The 11,640-nt window shown below is 33.9% G+C and overlaps 1 pseudogene; it reads right to left on the bottom strand.

The window, feature by feature from the left end:
- Positions 1 to 5,536: 5,536 nt before the first annotated feature.
- On the bottom strand, positions 5,537 to 6,837 carry LOC121487163 (annotated as a pseudogene).
- Between the last annotated feature and the right edge of the window lie 4,803 nt (positions 6,838 to 11,640).

Genomic DNA, 11,640 nt, shown 5'->3' with positions numbered 1-11,640 from the left:
TGGTCACAGTTGGCTGTGCAAATAATGCATTAGAAATCTGTTCCCATTCAAAAACACAAGTAAAATTTTTCTAATAGCACCCCAAATGTTAATTCTTAAACTCTTTCTCAATTAGAAATGTCACCAACATTTTCTATTTTGAAAATGATTAAATTAATTATTTGGAATCTAAAAGAGACTCAGTTTTTATCTAATATTATTTTAAAATGTATTTTGGCATAAGAAAATTATTTCCCTGTAAATGTATGTTAAAGATAAATTCTCAGTTCATATGTTCTGTTAGAGGCTTCAGGAGTTTAGAAATTTGGGTTTAAATATAAAACTAAAGAACTGGGTTCACAAAATATCCTAAAAACGAATCTAGTGAACCATTCAAATTGGGTTAACAGGAAGTTAATTTGAATTAATAAGACAATTTCATGATAGGACAATTGTGAAAGTAAAAAGTATAAGACATGTTTAACTTCAATAGCAATTTAGCCAAAGGCAAATTTAATGTCCTTCTATATTTCTGGAAATTAATAGATAAAAATAATTTGCAAATGGCATAAAAGAGTTTGTAAATAGCCAATATTAAGGGCGGGTATAGAAAAAATGTATACTTTTTTCTCCTAATATAGTTCTCATAACAGTATATTCATTCTTTTAAATAGTATTTTCCTTCAATCTGTAAGAACTGGGTTCAGTCCAATCATTTCATAGTATACAGTAATAGTAGTTCAATAAGAAAAGCTAAATTATAATGCATGTTTCATGGTATAAGTTTTAAAAGTACTACAAGTTGTCATTAGTTATCCATTATTTCATTCTGCAATGGAAATTTGTCAATTCAGTATTTTTTTCTTCCATTATCTGATTTCATTTCTTTTCTTACCTCAAATGGAAGTAATCCTGACATTTTGAAGTTTTCAGAGTCTCTCAAAATTTCACTCTTTTACACTTCTCTATCTATTAAGTAATAAAAAGTTCCAATTTCAATTTAGGGAATAAATCATTTTTATTTAATTCCTTTAATAGTTTAATGATGTCTTTCTGAAAACTAATATTTAGAAAATTTTAGTACTGGTTTAGGAGGCTAAGGACAGAACCACAATAGCCTAATTATGAATGACTGGCACAATGTTAATCTCTTGCCTTGACAGGAAAGACATTTTTGATTGATTTCATTGCAGAAAATAGACAAAAGAAACTATGAGAATACGTAGGATATGTGCAAATGCATACATCAGAAATCCAGGCCCTAACTCTCTGTTCCCCATTTATGAGTGCAATAGACTCACGTGCATTTTTATGTTTGTGTGCCTGACTTTGTGCTAAGTACCTTCATTAGTTATCTCAATTCTCCTGAACAATACTTTAAGGCAAGAGCCTTCATTATTAACATTTTCCAGAGGAAGAAATAAATTTATATTAAAAAATCATTTGCAGAATTTAAACTCAAATGTATTTGATAATCCAATCTGGTGTCCTTGAGCACCCTATGTGCCTCTTACAGACCATAAGAGCAGTCTATTAGATGAACACCACCCTCCACACCACTCCAAGGAGCCTCAAGCATGCTTCCAATGCTGATCAATATAATCTATGACAGACTGCAAGATGAAAATTAATATATGGGTCAGTAGCTACTCTCTGGGTAAAAAAGAAATAATTATAGAACATGATAACTCTAAGAAAATTCAGATCAAATTTAGTTCTAAGTAAAAAAGGAAGCAGCACCTAAGCAACTAAATTCTACTTCATATAATGTGACCTTATGTGTCTACACTTCTATCTACAGCATGCAGTGAGTGGTTGGTCAAGTGCAATAACAATGCAGGAAACAAGTCACTAAATAACAATCTATTAGGCAAATGTTTGTGTGGAAGCAAACACACATAATTCCTTAGATTTCACCTAGTGATGACAGAAAATTGTATCTAAATATAAAGCTCTGGCATTTTTGTGTTTATTCAAGCATCATGGAGGCTGCCTCCCTCCCTGGTCGGAGTGACCCAGGATTTGTGTACAGAGACCCAGGCTAGGAGAAATGCACATCACTGGGGAAGATTGCCTGGATCCACTGCCCAAGTAGAGGATCCTTATAGTTATAGTTCACAAGGTGGGATAAAAAGGGGCTGTTTTCACAATTTATCCCAGAGACTTTACCAGTTACACTACACTTTTATGAAACCTATAAAATCTGCTCTCCAATTCCCTGATACTTTGTCATTATCCTTGATTTTATCCTAAGCAGAAGAGTGTACTCTGTTGTGGTCACCCTTTCTGTGATACAAACTAAAATAAAATTCTAAAGAAAAAAGTTCTTTCTGTAAAACTCTGTATTTTCAGTATTCAGTATGAAAAGTGGAGAATACTATCCATTTTTCTATCCCTATAGCTTTGAGAGTAGAAAATATGAGAATAGAATTAGGGAATAGAAAATAGCTAGTTTCAGTTTTACATTTCCAAGGTGTAGCAAATGGTTAACACAAGGTATCTAAAATGATTGCACAGATTAATGAATAAATAAGCAAATTGAATATATAGATTATCACAGGCATTTGATAACTTTCAGTTTTGATCCTAAGGCATCATACAAATGTAATTACATAATGTCATTATGAATAGCATTCAACAACTTTATCAGACGATATGGAGGAGTGCCTAAGAACACCCACTCTCAGTACAATACTGCTTAGGCTTGACTCTTGGCTTTGGCACCATATTTATATGTTATCAGGCAAGTTTACTTAAGCTCCTGTATCTCAGTTTCCTCATCTGTTAAAGAGGAGTAAAAATTAATGGCTGATGAGACAGATGGGGATTCTGAGGTACTTGCTTGGCATGACAGGAGTGGAGGTTATATCTTGGGATGAGGTTGCCCTGGGCCCTGGTCTTCTTATGATTTCAGTCTGTTTCAAAATAAAAACATCTTTGATTATCTGCCTGCCTGTTTGTAGTTTTCTTTTCTGGGGTACTTGCTTTACAACAGTAACTTGCAGAAAACCTCAGGCCCCCATATAGAACTCATTTCTCTAGCCCACCTTGCAGGTGTTGCATGTAATCAGGAAAGCAGAAACCACACATTTGAAACAAGATTCAGAGCCCAACTTACAATTGGTTTCTTCCTGGAAAGATTAGACCAGACCTGTCAGAGCTATGATGGACCCCATCCTTGACATACTTTTTCCATATTATCATGCTAAAAATCAAGCCCAGGGGTGGAGACTTATGCAAATAAAACATACAAGCATGAAGAAGCATGTTCCATCAGTTGGGTCTATATGCCCAGCTCCCTGCATTTCCCTGTCCCTCCATGCTTAGACATCACACCTCTCTTGCTTCAGCCCTTTCCAAAACATTTCCTGGCCACAGTTCAGGGAGTAGCCTGGCATCCCCCTTACCAAGGCCGTCTCCCTCAATCCTGGCCATGAGCTTGCAATAAACAGTGTCAGTACCATCTTGGTTCCATGTCTGTTTCTTCACATGAGAGTCAAAGAACCCTGAGGTCAGTAACACTAACCTAGGTTAAAAATAGTTATCATATATAACATGATTAAAACTTAGCTAAAATATGAACACTAAAATGGATTTTTTGGCTATGTAGTCTGAGGGGTTGAGGGGGGTTGCAATGTTTAGAACTGGATTCAGCGTTTTATTTTAAGAAAAATGTCCTTAAGCCAGGAGAGACGTTTTATCTTATGTTATTTCCTTTGCACTCATGTACTTCCAACAGCAAGCTCAGCTTCTGCTCTTCTTTCACCCAGCATGGTTCTGTTGATGATTTCTTGCTTTAAGGCCTAGTTCTAATGTGATTAGAAAATATCACTGGGATTTACTGAGAAAGATGAGAAGAGTAAATTAATGTTTGAACTTGAAGATAGTACAAGTCTATAAAGGCACCTTACAAGTAAGTGGTATCAAGTACCGTAGGATTTTAAATGAGAAAAACAATATCATGCAAATTGAGCTTTATATGGAACTCATACGCAGCAGCTTAATGCAGTGTACTTGAATCTACCACAAAAACAAATATTGTACAAAACCTGGAATTTTCTCTTATGTGTTGTTTTTAAGCTTCTGCCAATATCAGCTGCCTGCTTCTCAACTCATCCCAGCAATACCATTGGGGCTTGATTTTCTATAGCCAAGCATTCACCTTCATATATATTAACTCTCTGGTATTACTGCCTCATAACTTTGCCTTTTTATCTCAGCTGCTAGCCTCTATGTCTCCTTTTGAACATTTTATTCTAAAATATGTGAAACTTAGTAAACCTATTATATATTTAAGTGGACAAGTTGTGAATTTCTGATTCCAATCAAAGAAGTCAACTTTGTTTTCTGCAGATTAATCAAGATATTTAAATCCATGGTAAATCCTATAAAATGATTTACTAAAAAATAATGGAAATTGTTATATCAAGACCAAACTGTCACCCTAAATGTAAAGTAGATGAATATTATGTGTTTACATAGCATAGTGAGTCCTTTCAATTTACATATTGTTGAACTAGTTTACTGCACCAGGTAAAGTAGAATAGACATTGTCCCAGCTGTCAAAGAGCCTATAATCACAGAGACAATAGTAATTATCATGAACAGGAAATAAGAACCTATAAAATAAAATCCATTATGTAGAAGTACTATAAGTTAATTTATAATTTATGTAGCTTATAAGTATATATTATGACTGAAGCTCTAAGTATTATGTAAGTCTATTGGAGAGGTGGGTGTGCAGTATAGACAAGTGACTTGAGAAAGAGGAACCATTGATAAATCCTCCTAGACAATCTTTCTAGACAATCTTTATGGCAGGTGAGACAAGGTGGTTGGTTCCATTAGGGCAGCCAGGTGTATCACACCTGGGTTATTATTCTAGGAAAGTAGACTTCCATATGAGGTAAGAAGATGAAGAGAGATTTTAAGCTTATACAAGGGGATGAAAGGATGAAAAATAACAGAGAACATGGGCATGCTGAGGAGAGTTTTCTTTCAGTAGAAAATTCACCAGGTATTTAAACTCATTAATTCATTATTTGGAACTTGATATAACTACAGTTAGCCCTTGAGTCTAAAGAGAAAGTTACTGTTTCAATCCTATTTGAAAGAGTAGGAGATTAGTCTGAAGACTTATTTTTTTTTCTCATTAAACTTTTTTTTTTAAACTTTTGTTTAAATGGGTCTCAAAATTCTGTGACCGATTTTTGGTCAAGTTGTTTACACTAAAAAGTACTGATTTTAAAAGCTAATAACTTAAAACTCACACACACACACACACAAATGGTCCACAAAACATTTTACTTTCTTTCTGAAGGTTTTACGATGCATTGTTATCATTAACCAGTCTTTTATTATTAAACTTAAATGGCCAATTGACACAAACAGTTCTGAGACCCTTCCTCCACCACTGATTAAGACTGGGGTGGCGGGTACCAGGGATAATATTCATTTACCCTTCTGAGCTTTCTGGACTGACTTGGTGACCTTGCCAGCTCCAGCTGCCTTCTGGTCCACTGCTTTGATGACACACACAGCAACCGTCTGTTTTGTGTCACGAAGAGCAAACGGCCCAGAAGAGGATAGTCAGAGAAGCTGGATGGTTCAGGATAATCCTTCCTGAGCCAGGAAGCCAGATGCTTCCATTGGTGGGTCATTTTTGCTGTCACCAGCCACGTGGCCACGATGAACATCTTTGACAAATATGTTGTTAACATTGAAGTCCACATTGTCCCCAAGAAAAGCCTCACTCAAAGCTTTATGGTGCATTTCAATAGACTTTACTTGAGTTGTAACATTGACCGGAGGAAAGATGACCACTATGCCAGTGGGCACAAGTTTCCATTCGGCCCCCTGGGACAGTACTGATACCACTAATTTTATAGACGTCTGGAAGAGGCAGACACAGGGCTTATCAGTTGGATGAGTTGGTGGGAGAATGCAATCCAGAGCTTCAAGCAGTGTGGATCCACTGGCATTCCCATCTTTATGGGTGACTTTCCATCCCTTGAACCAAGGCATGTTAGCACTTGGCCCCATCACGTTGTCATCATTCCAACCAGAAACTGGCACAAATGCTACTGTGTCAGGGTTGTAGCCAATTTTCTTAAGGTAGGTGCTGACTTCCTTAATGATTTCCTTGTATCTCTTCTGGCTGTAGGGTGGCTCAGAGGAATCCATTTTATTAACACCATCAATTAGTTATTTTACACCCACTGTGTAAGCCAGAGGGCATGCTCATCTGGCTCCCCATTCTTGGAGATACCTGCTTCAAATTCACCGACACCTGCAGCCACAATCCGGACAACACACTTAGCCTGAGATGTGACTGTAATCAGGTTTTTGATAAAGTCTCTATGCCCTGGGAATCAGTGTGGTCACATAATACTTGCTGGTCTCGAATTTCCACAGAGAGATAGCAATGGTGATACCACATTCACATTCAGCTTTCAGTTTATCCGAGACCAGCATACTTAAAGGAGCCCTTTCCCATATCAGCAGCTTCCTTCTCAAATTTTTCATAATTCTTTTGTCGATCCCACCACATTTATAGATCAGATGACCAGTAGTGGACTTGCCCAAATCTATGCATCTACCAGTAGTGGTAGACTTGCCCAAATCTATGTGTCAATGATGACGATGTTGATGTGAGTCTTCTCCTTTCCTTTTTTTTGGTTTCAGTTTAGTGGTCGTTTTCACACCTGTGTTCTGGCAGCAAACCCGTTGCAAAAAGCTGAAGATTTATTTAAATAAGGAGATTTATAGAATCTGGCTAAGACATTACAGAAGAATGGATTTCTGAATATATTTTTTCAACAAACCTGCTTTTATCTCTGTGAAGCAAACTTTGACCATTTCTTGCTTCTAATATCCACTTTTATACATTTTAAATTATATATGTATCTAATAATTAGATTATAAGATCTTGCTGATGAGAATTTCAGACTTCTCAATATACAGTCTTTTACTATTGAATTATTTGGCTATCTCTGAATATCTCCCTTTAAAAAATATTCAGCTTATGAGAGGCTTTTAAAATTAGATTTTGAGTATGTTTTTGTAAGTAATGTTAAGAGAACTGATAGCTATGATTTTTATTTCAGTATCTGTGGGTATGAGTCTATAATATTAATAAAAATAATATTCTACATGCAATAACCATTCTAATATTTTCAAAGTTTGCTTGGTTCATGCAATAGACATATGAAGTATGTACATAGAACACTTCAGATAGACTTAAATGTGACCAGAACAGAAAGGAATATTCATTATTGCCATTATCCATGCCTGTATTTCTAGAGTGCAAATACAGGGCAGATTGCTTATTTCATTTACATGACCCAGGATGGCTTAGTGGAAATAACAGTCAAAATGCATCTTACTTTAATGGGCACTGAAATGACCAAAATCAATAGCAAACTATAAATGCATTCATAAATCTTACATTCTCCTGATAAAAGCTGCAACATTTAAGAATCAGAAGAAAGGTATGGAACTCCTTCTGAGAATATGCCTCCTTAAATAAGAATTCTCTACTATTCACTTTGAAATATAAATGAAAGGTTGTTTTTGTTTGTTCTTTTTTTCACTTTTAGGATTTTTTTTTCTCCTTTAGTAATTAGTACAATATAAGAAGTATTTATCTCCTTGGATATTGTAATTGTTTTTTCTGGTTTAATCCTACTGGATAACTGTTATAGAAAATTTTAAAGGAGATAAATACATACATTTATATATGTCCAAGAAGATAAATATATATATATATATACATATATATATTCCAAGTATCAACACATTAGCTGATAATGTAGGCATTTTCATATTTAATGTGTCATGATTTTATTGATTCAAGATGCAACTTTTTGACAGTTGTTAATAAAACATTCACTGTTTACATATATCACCTAATGGTGTATATAGCACAAAATGGTTTTTAAAGTATTTTTAACATGCATTATTTCACATATATATGTGCAGTAATATATTATTGCCCTTAATCTAGTCATAGGAGAAAACTGAGCTTAATACTGTTAGGCTCACATGTATAGTAAAGCTTGCCTTGGTATGATACACTCCAGTCCACCCTTGGTCACTCCACTCCCTTAAACTTTTATTTTATCCATTTTCCATATTCTCCTCTTCATTCCTGAATACTAATAGAATGTATGTTAGTGAGAATTTGTTTCATAAAAGCTTGTTTTTGTAATTCTAGAAAAAAAATAGAATTGCTACTAACTACAAATGTTCAAAAAATTCTGTTAAAGGTTTATTTTGGTAATCTACATTAAAGTTGACAATTAGACTTCTACGTTTTGAATCAAGGCTTGTAAAAATACTCAAGCCTAATTTTGTAATACCTCATATATGGATCTCATTTTAAGATAGATAAATGGTTTTGTTATCACATTGGATACTGGCAGCAACACTAAGCTATCACTTATTTGTTTTGATGGGATATGGCTTGCAGAAAAGTTTAGTAGTTAGTATAAAATTTGGGGCATTATTGTCATTATATCATTATATCATTAGGCAAGGTAAAAAAAATCCATTTTTCCATTTTATAGATGCCTGAAGCCCCATAGCTAACCACAATTACTCTAGTTCAATTTACCAAGCTTAGCACCCTCTTTTTCTAATTAATTTCTGGTTACTTTCTCCAGTCACCAATAATTGAGTATGCTGGCCCAACAACAGCATGTAAAAAGAATTCTAAGTAGTGTAGAACTAGGAGGGAAATTAGTCTATGGATCTTTGCCTATAAAGTATCTAAAATTTTAATAAGATAATAAATTTAATTATAAATTATGAACATAAATTCAGGGAAAGTTTACATTATTCTGTTAATATAATTAATCACAATAAAGGCCAAATATTATGTATGTGTTTCTCTAAATGAGAGGTCTACATATTTATTTTATTTAATAATCTTGTCATACATGTATATAGGTTATAGTTGCTTTATAAAATGAACTGTGGTTGTCATTTTTTTAGATATATTCTGGAAACCAATAAAAATATAGCTAGATATCACACACATACACATATGTAGATGTATATATATTTTCGCTGCAGAATTATTAGTCCATTCAAATTTCTGACTTTTCCTTTGTCCTTTTTAACAACCTTTGTTCAGATAATGGTGGGTAAGAATTGTTTAGCGCAAATAGTGAGATTATTTACTGGTTTATTGACTTATCTTCCAAGTATGACCTATGTCATACTGACATAGGTAGTCCTAGTTACCGGTTTATTGACTTATCTTCCAAGTATGACCTATGTCATACTGACATAGGTAGTCCTAGTTACCGGTCCTAATGTTTGAGTAATGTTCATTCAAGTGGTCTCAATTCTTAGGTCACAAACAAATACTCCAGGGTTTGGTCAGATAAAACAAATTAGTTAATGACAGCAGACAAAAATACAGAGCATAAAGCATTCTGAGAACCTGGGAACTATATCCATAACCAATGCAATAAAGCAACAGCAAAAACAAGATACCATGTAGGCTGAAGAAAACATCGGCTATTCAAATATGCCCTCTGGGTACCAGTTTATTCTATCTCATGTACAGTGTACTAAATTCAGCCCTTCATCTTCTAGCCATTCCTCTTCTCACTATAGTTTGTTGCCTCTCACCATAAAAAACAAACAACCAAAAAGTCTTTTCTTGGTAAATCATAAAATGATCTCATTGGTTAGCTCAATGACCATTCTTAGAACTTCAATCTCATTTGACTTATCATCAGCATGTTGGTATAGTAGTTTTATTTATTAAATACTGCATTCAAAATAATGATTTAAAAAAAACATCATGTCTCTTACTTAATTTTGAGCATCAAATGGCTGTTACTATTAAATACTTTGAACTGTTACCTCTTATTTATCTCCTAAGTGGATTATAACTTCCTACCTGCATATACAATTCACTTATTTTTCCATATAACATCACTATTCATGAAAACGATAGCTGTTATTATTCATTTTTCTCATTACACATTTACTGCATGACTTTCAAGTTTTATACTGATTTTCAATCTTGGATTTTTTTTTTTTTGAGAGAAAGAGAGAGAGTTTAAGCAGAGGGGGAAGGGGCAGAGGAAGAGAGAGAGAATGTTAAGCAGGTTCTACATCTAGCATAGAGCTGATGACCCAGAGATCATGACCTGAGCTGAAATCCAGTCAGACGTTTAACCAACTGAGCCACCCAAGGATCCCATTAGTCTTGGATCTCTTAAAAAGCAAATGTTGAGCTTTTCAAAATTCCTAAACTAACTCCACAGAGACTCTGATTTCTTTTCCATGTTAGGTGAAATAAACTGTTTTAAATCTATATAATCTTACAGTTTCTTGTTATCATTTTTTTTGCTATCGTTATTTTTAATGATTTTAGGTGATTATATCTAAGACTGAGAACTACTCCAAGCTTTGAGGTTGCAGAGGCAAAAATGATTTGATTTCTTTATTGGGGAAGCTACTTAATCTCTTATTTCTCTCTTTCTTCTTAAATGTATAATGAATTGTCTCCATATAATTTGCTTAGTAGATCTTTGGTGGAACGCAATCCTACCATTAATTTTGCTTTTAGTTTCAACTCACATAATATGCATTGGTATTTGAGTCAAACACCCATTATGATGTTTAGTCTTGCAAAGAAATTTCCCATTGATATAACAGTCTCTATGTTCTGGCAGATGTATCATATGTGACTGATTTGTTGGCCTTGTCACAATATAAATTCTACTATGAATAAACAGGTGCTAATATTTAGTAAAACAATAGCTTTGGTTTTGTGAACTTTATTTTCTTCCAATATTTAAGGAATGAGTAGTTTTTGCAAAACATAGAACAATGCACTGGGAAAACAAGAAATTAAAACATGTTTCTTTTTCCCCTATTGAGAGCATTTTCATTAATACATGCATATTTATTTCCATTTGACTTTTACCAAAAAGAATAAAGAACAATAAACACTCATGCACTTATCACTCTGCTTCAACAACTATCAACATTTTACCATGCTTGTTTCATTTATCCTTCTTGCACCTCTTTATTGTTGGAATATTTTAAAGTGAATTCAAGACATTTTAACATCTCATCCATAAATATTACATTATGCAGCTCAAAACTCCATTTCATTACAAAAGTAAAATGTTATTATTTTATCTAAGAAACTAAAATAATTATATAATGACACCTCCTATCCAGTCAGCATATAAATTCTCTGAACAACTAATACATGAATTTTTACAGAGCATTATTTTTGAAAGAGGATACAAAAAAGGAAATGAAATTCACTTGTCAAAGTTATTATCTCTTTTATATTATAAATTTTTAATGTTATTTAATCCAGAAATATTTCCTTCACTTTATCTTTTTCTTTTTATTGACTTGAAATTGACTAAGCTGTATCTAAAGGCAGGGCCACTTCAGATGGTTGTGGTGGTGGGCTGTGTGTGTGTGTGTGTGTGTGTGTGTGTATTTTAATTTCCTATTGCACAGGAAAGAAATATTTGTTTACCAAGTCCCTATTTTTCCTCTAAAAAATTAGTTGATTTGTATGATGGTTTGAGTGCTAGAGTTGTGAGGACTATCATGGGATATGTAAAAGAAATGTATATTTTTATAGGCAGAAAAACAAACTCTTAAGATCACACCAAT

This window comes from Vulpes lagopus, chromosome 1 (assembly GCF_018345385.1).
Source record: "Vulpes lagopus strain Blue_001 chromosome 1, ASM1834538v1, whole genome shotgun sequence".
Lineage (NCBI taxonomy): Eukaryota > Metazoa > Chordata > Mammalia > Carnivora > Canidae > Vulpes > Vulpes lagopus.
The sequence above is the reverse complement of the archived record's forward strand: the minus strand, read 5'-3'. Positions and strand labels throughout refer to the sequence as shown.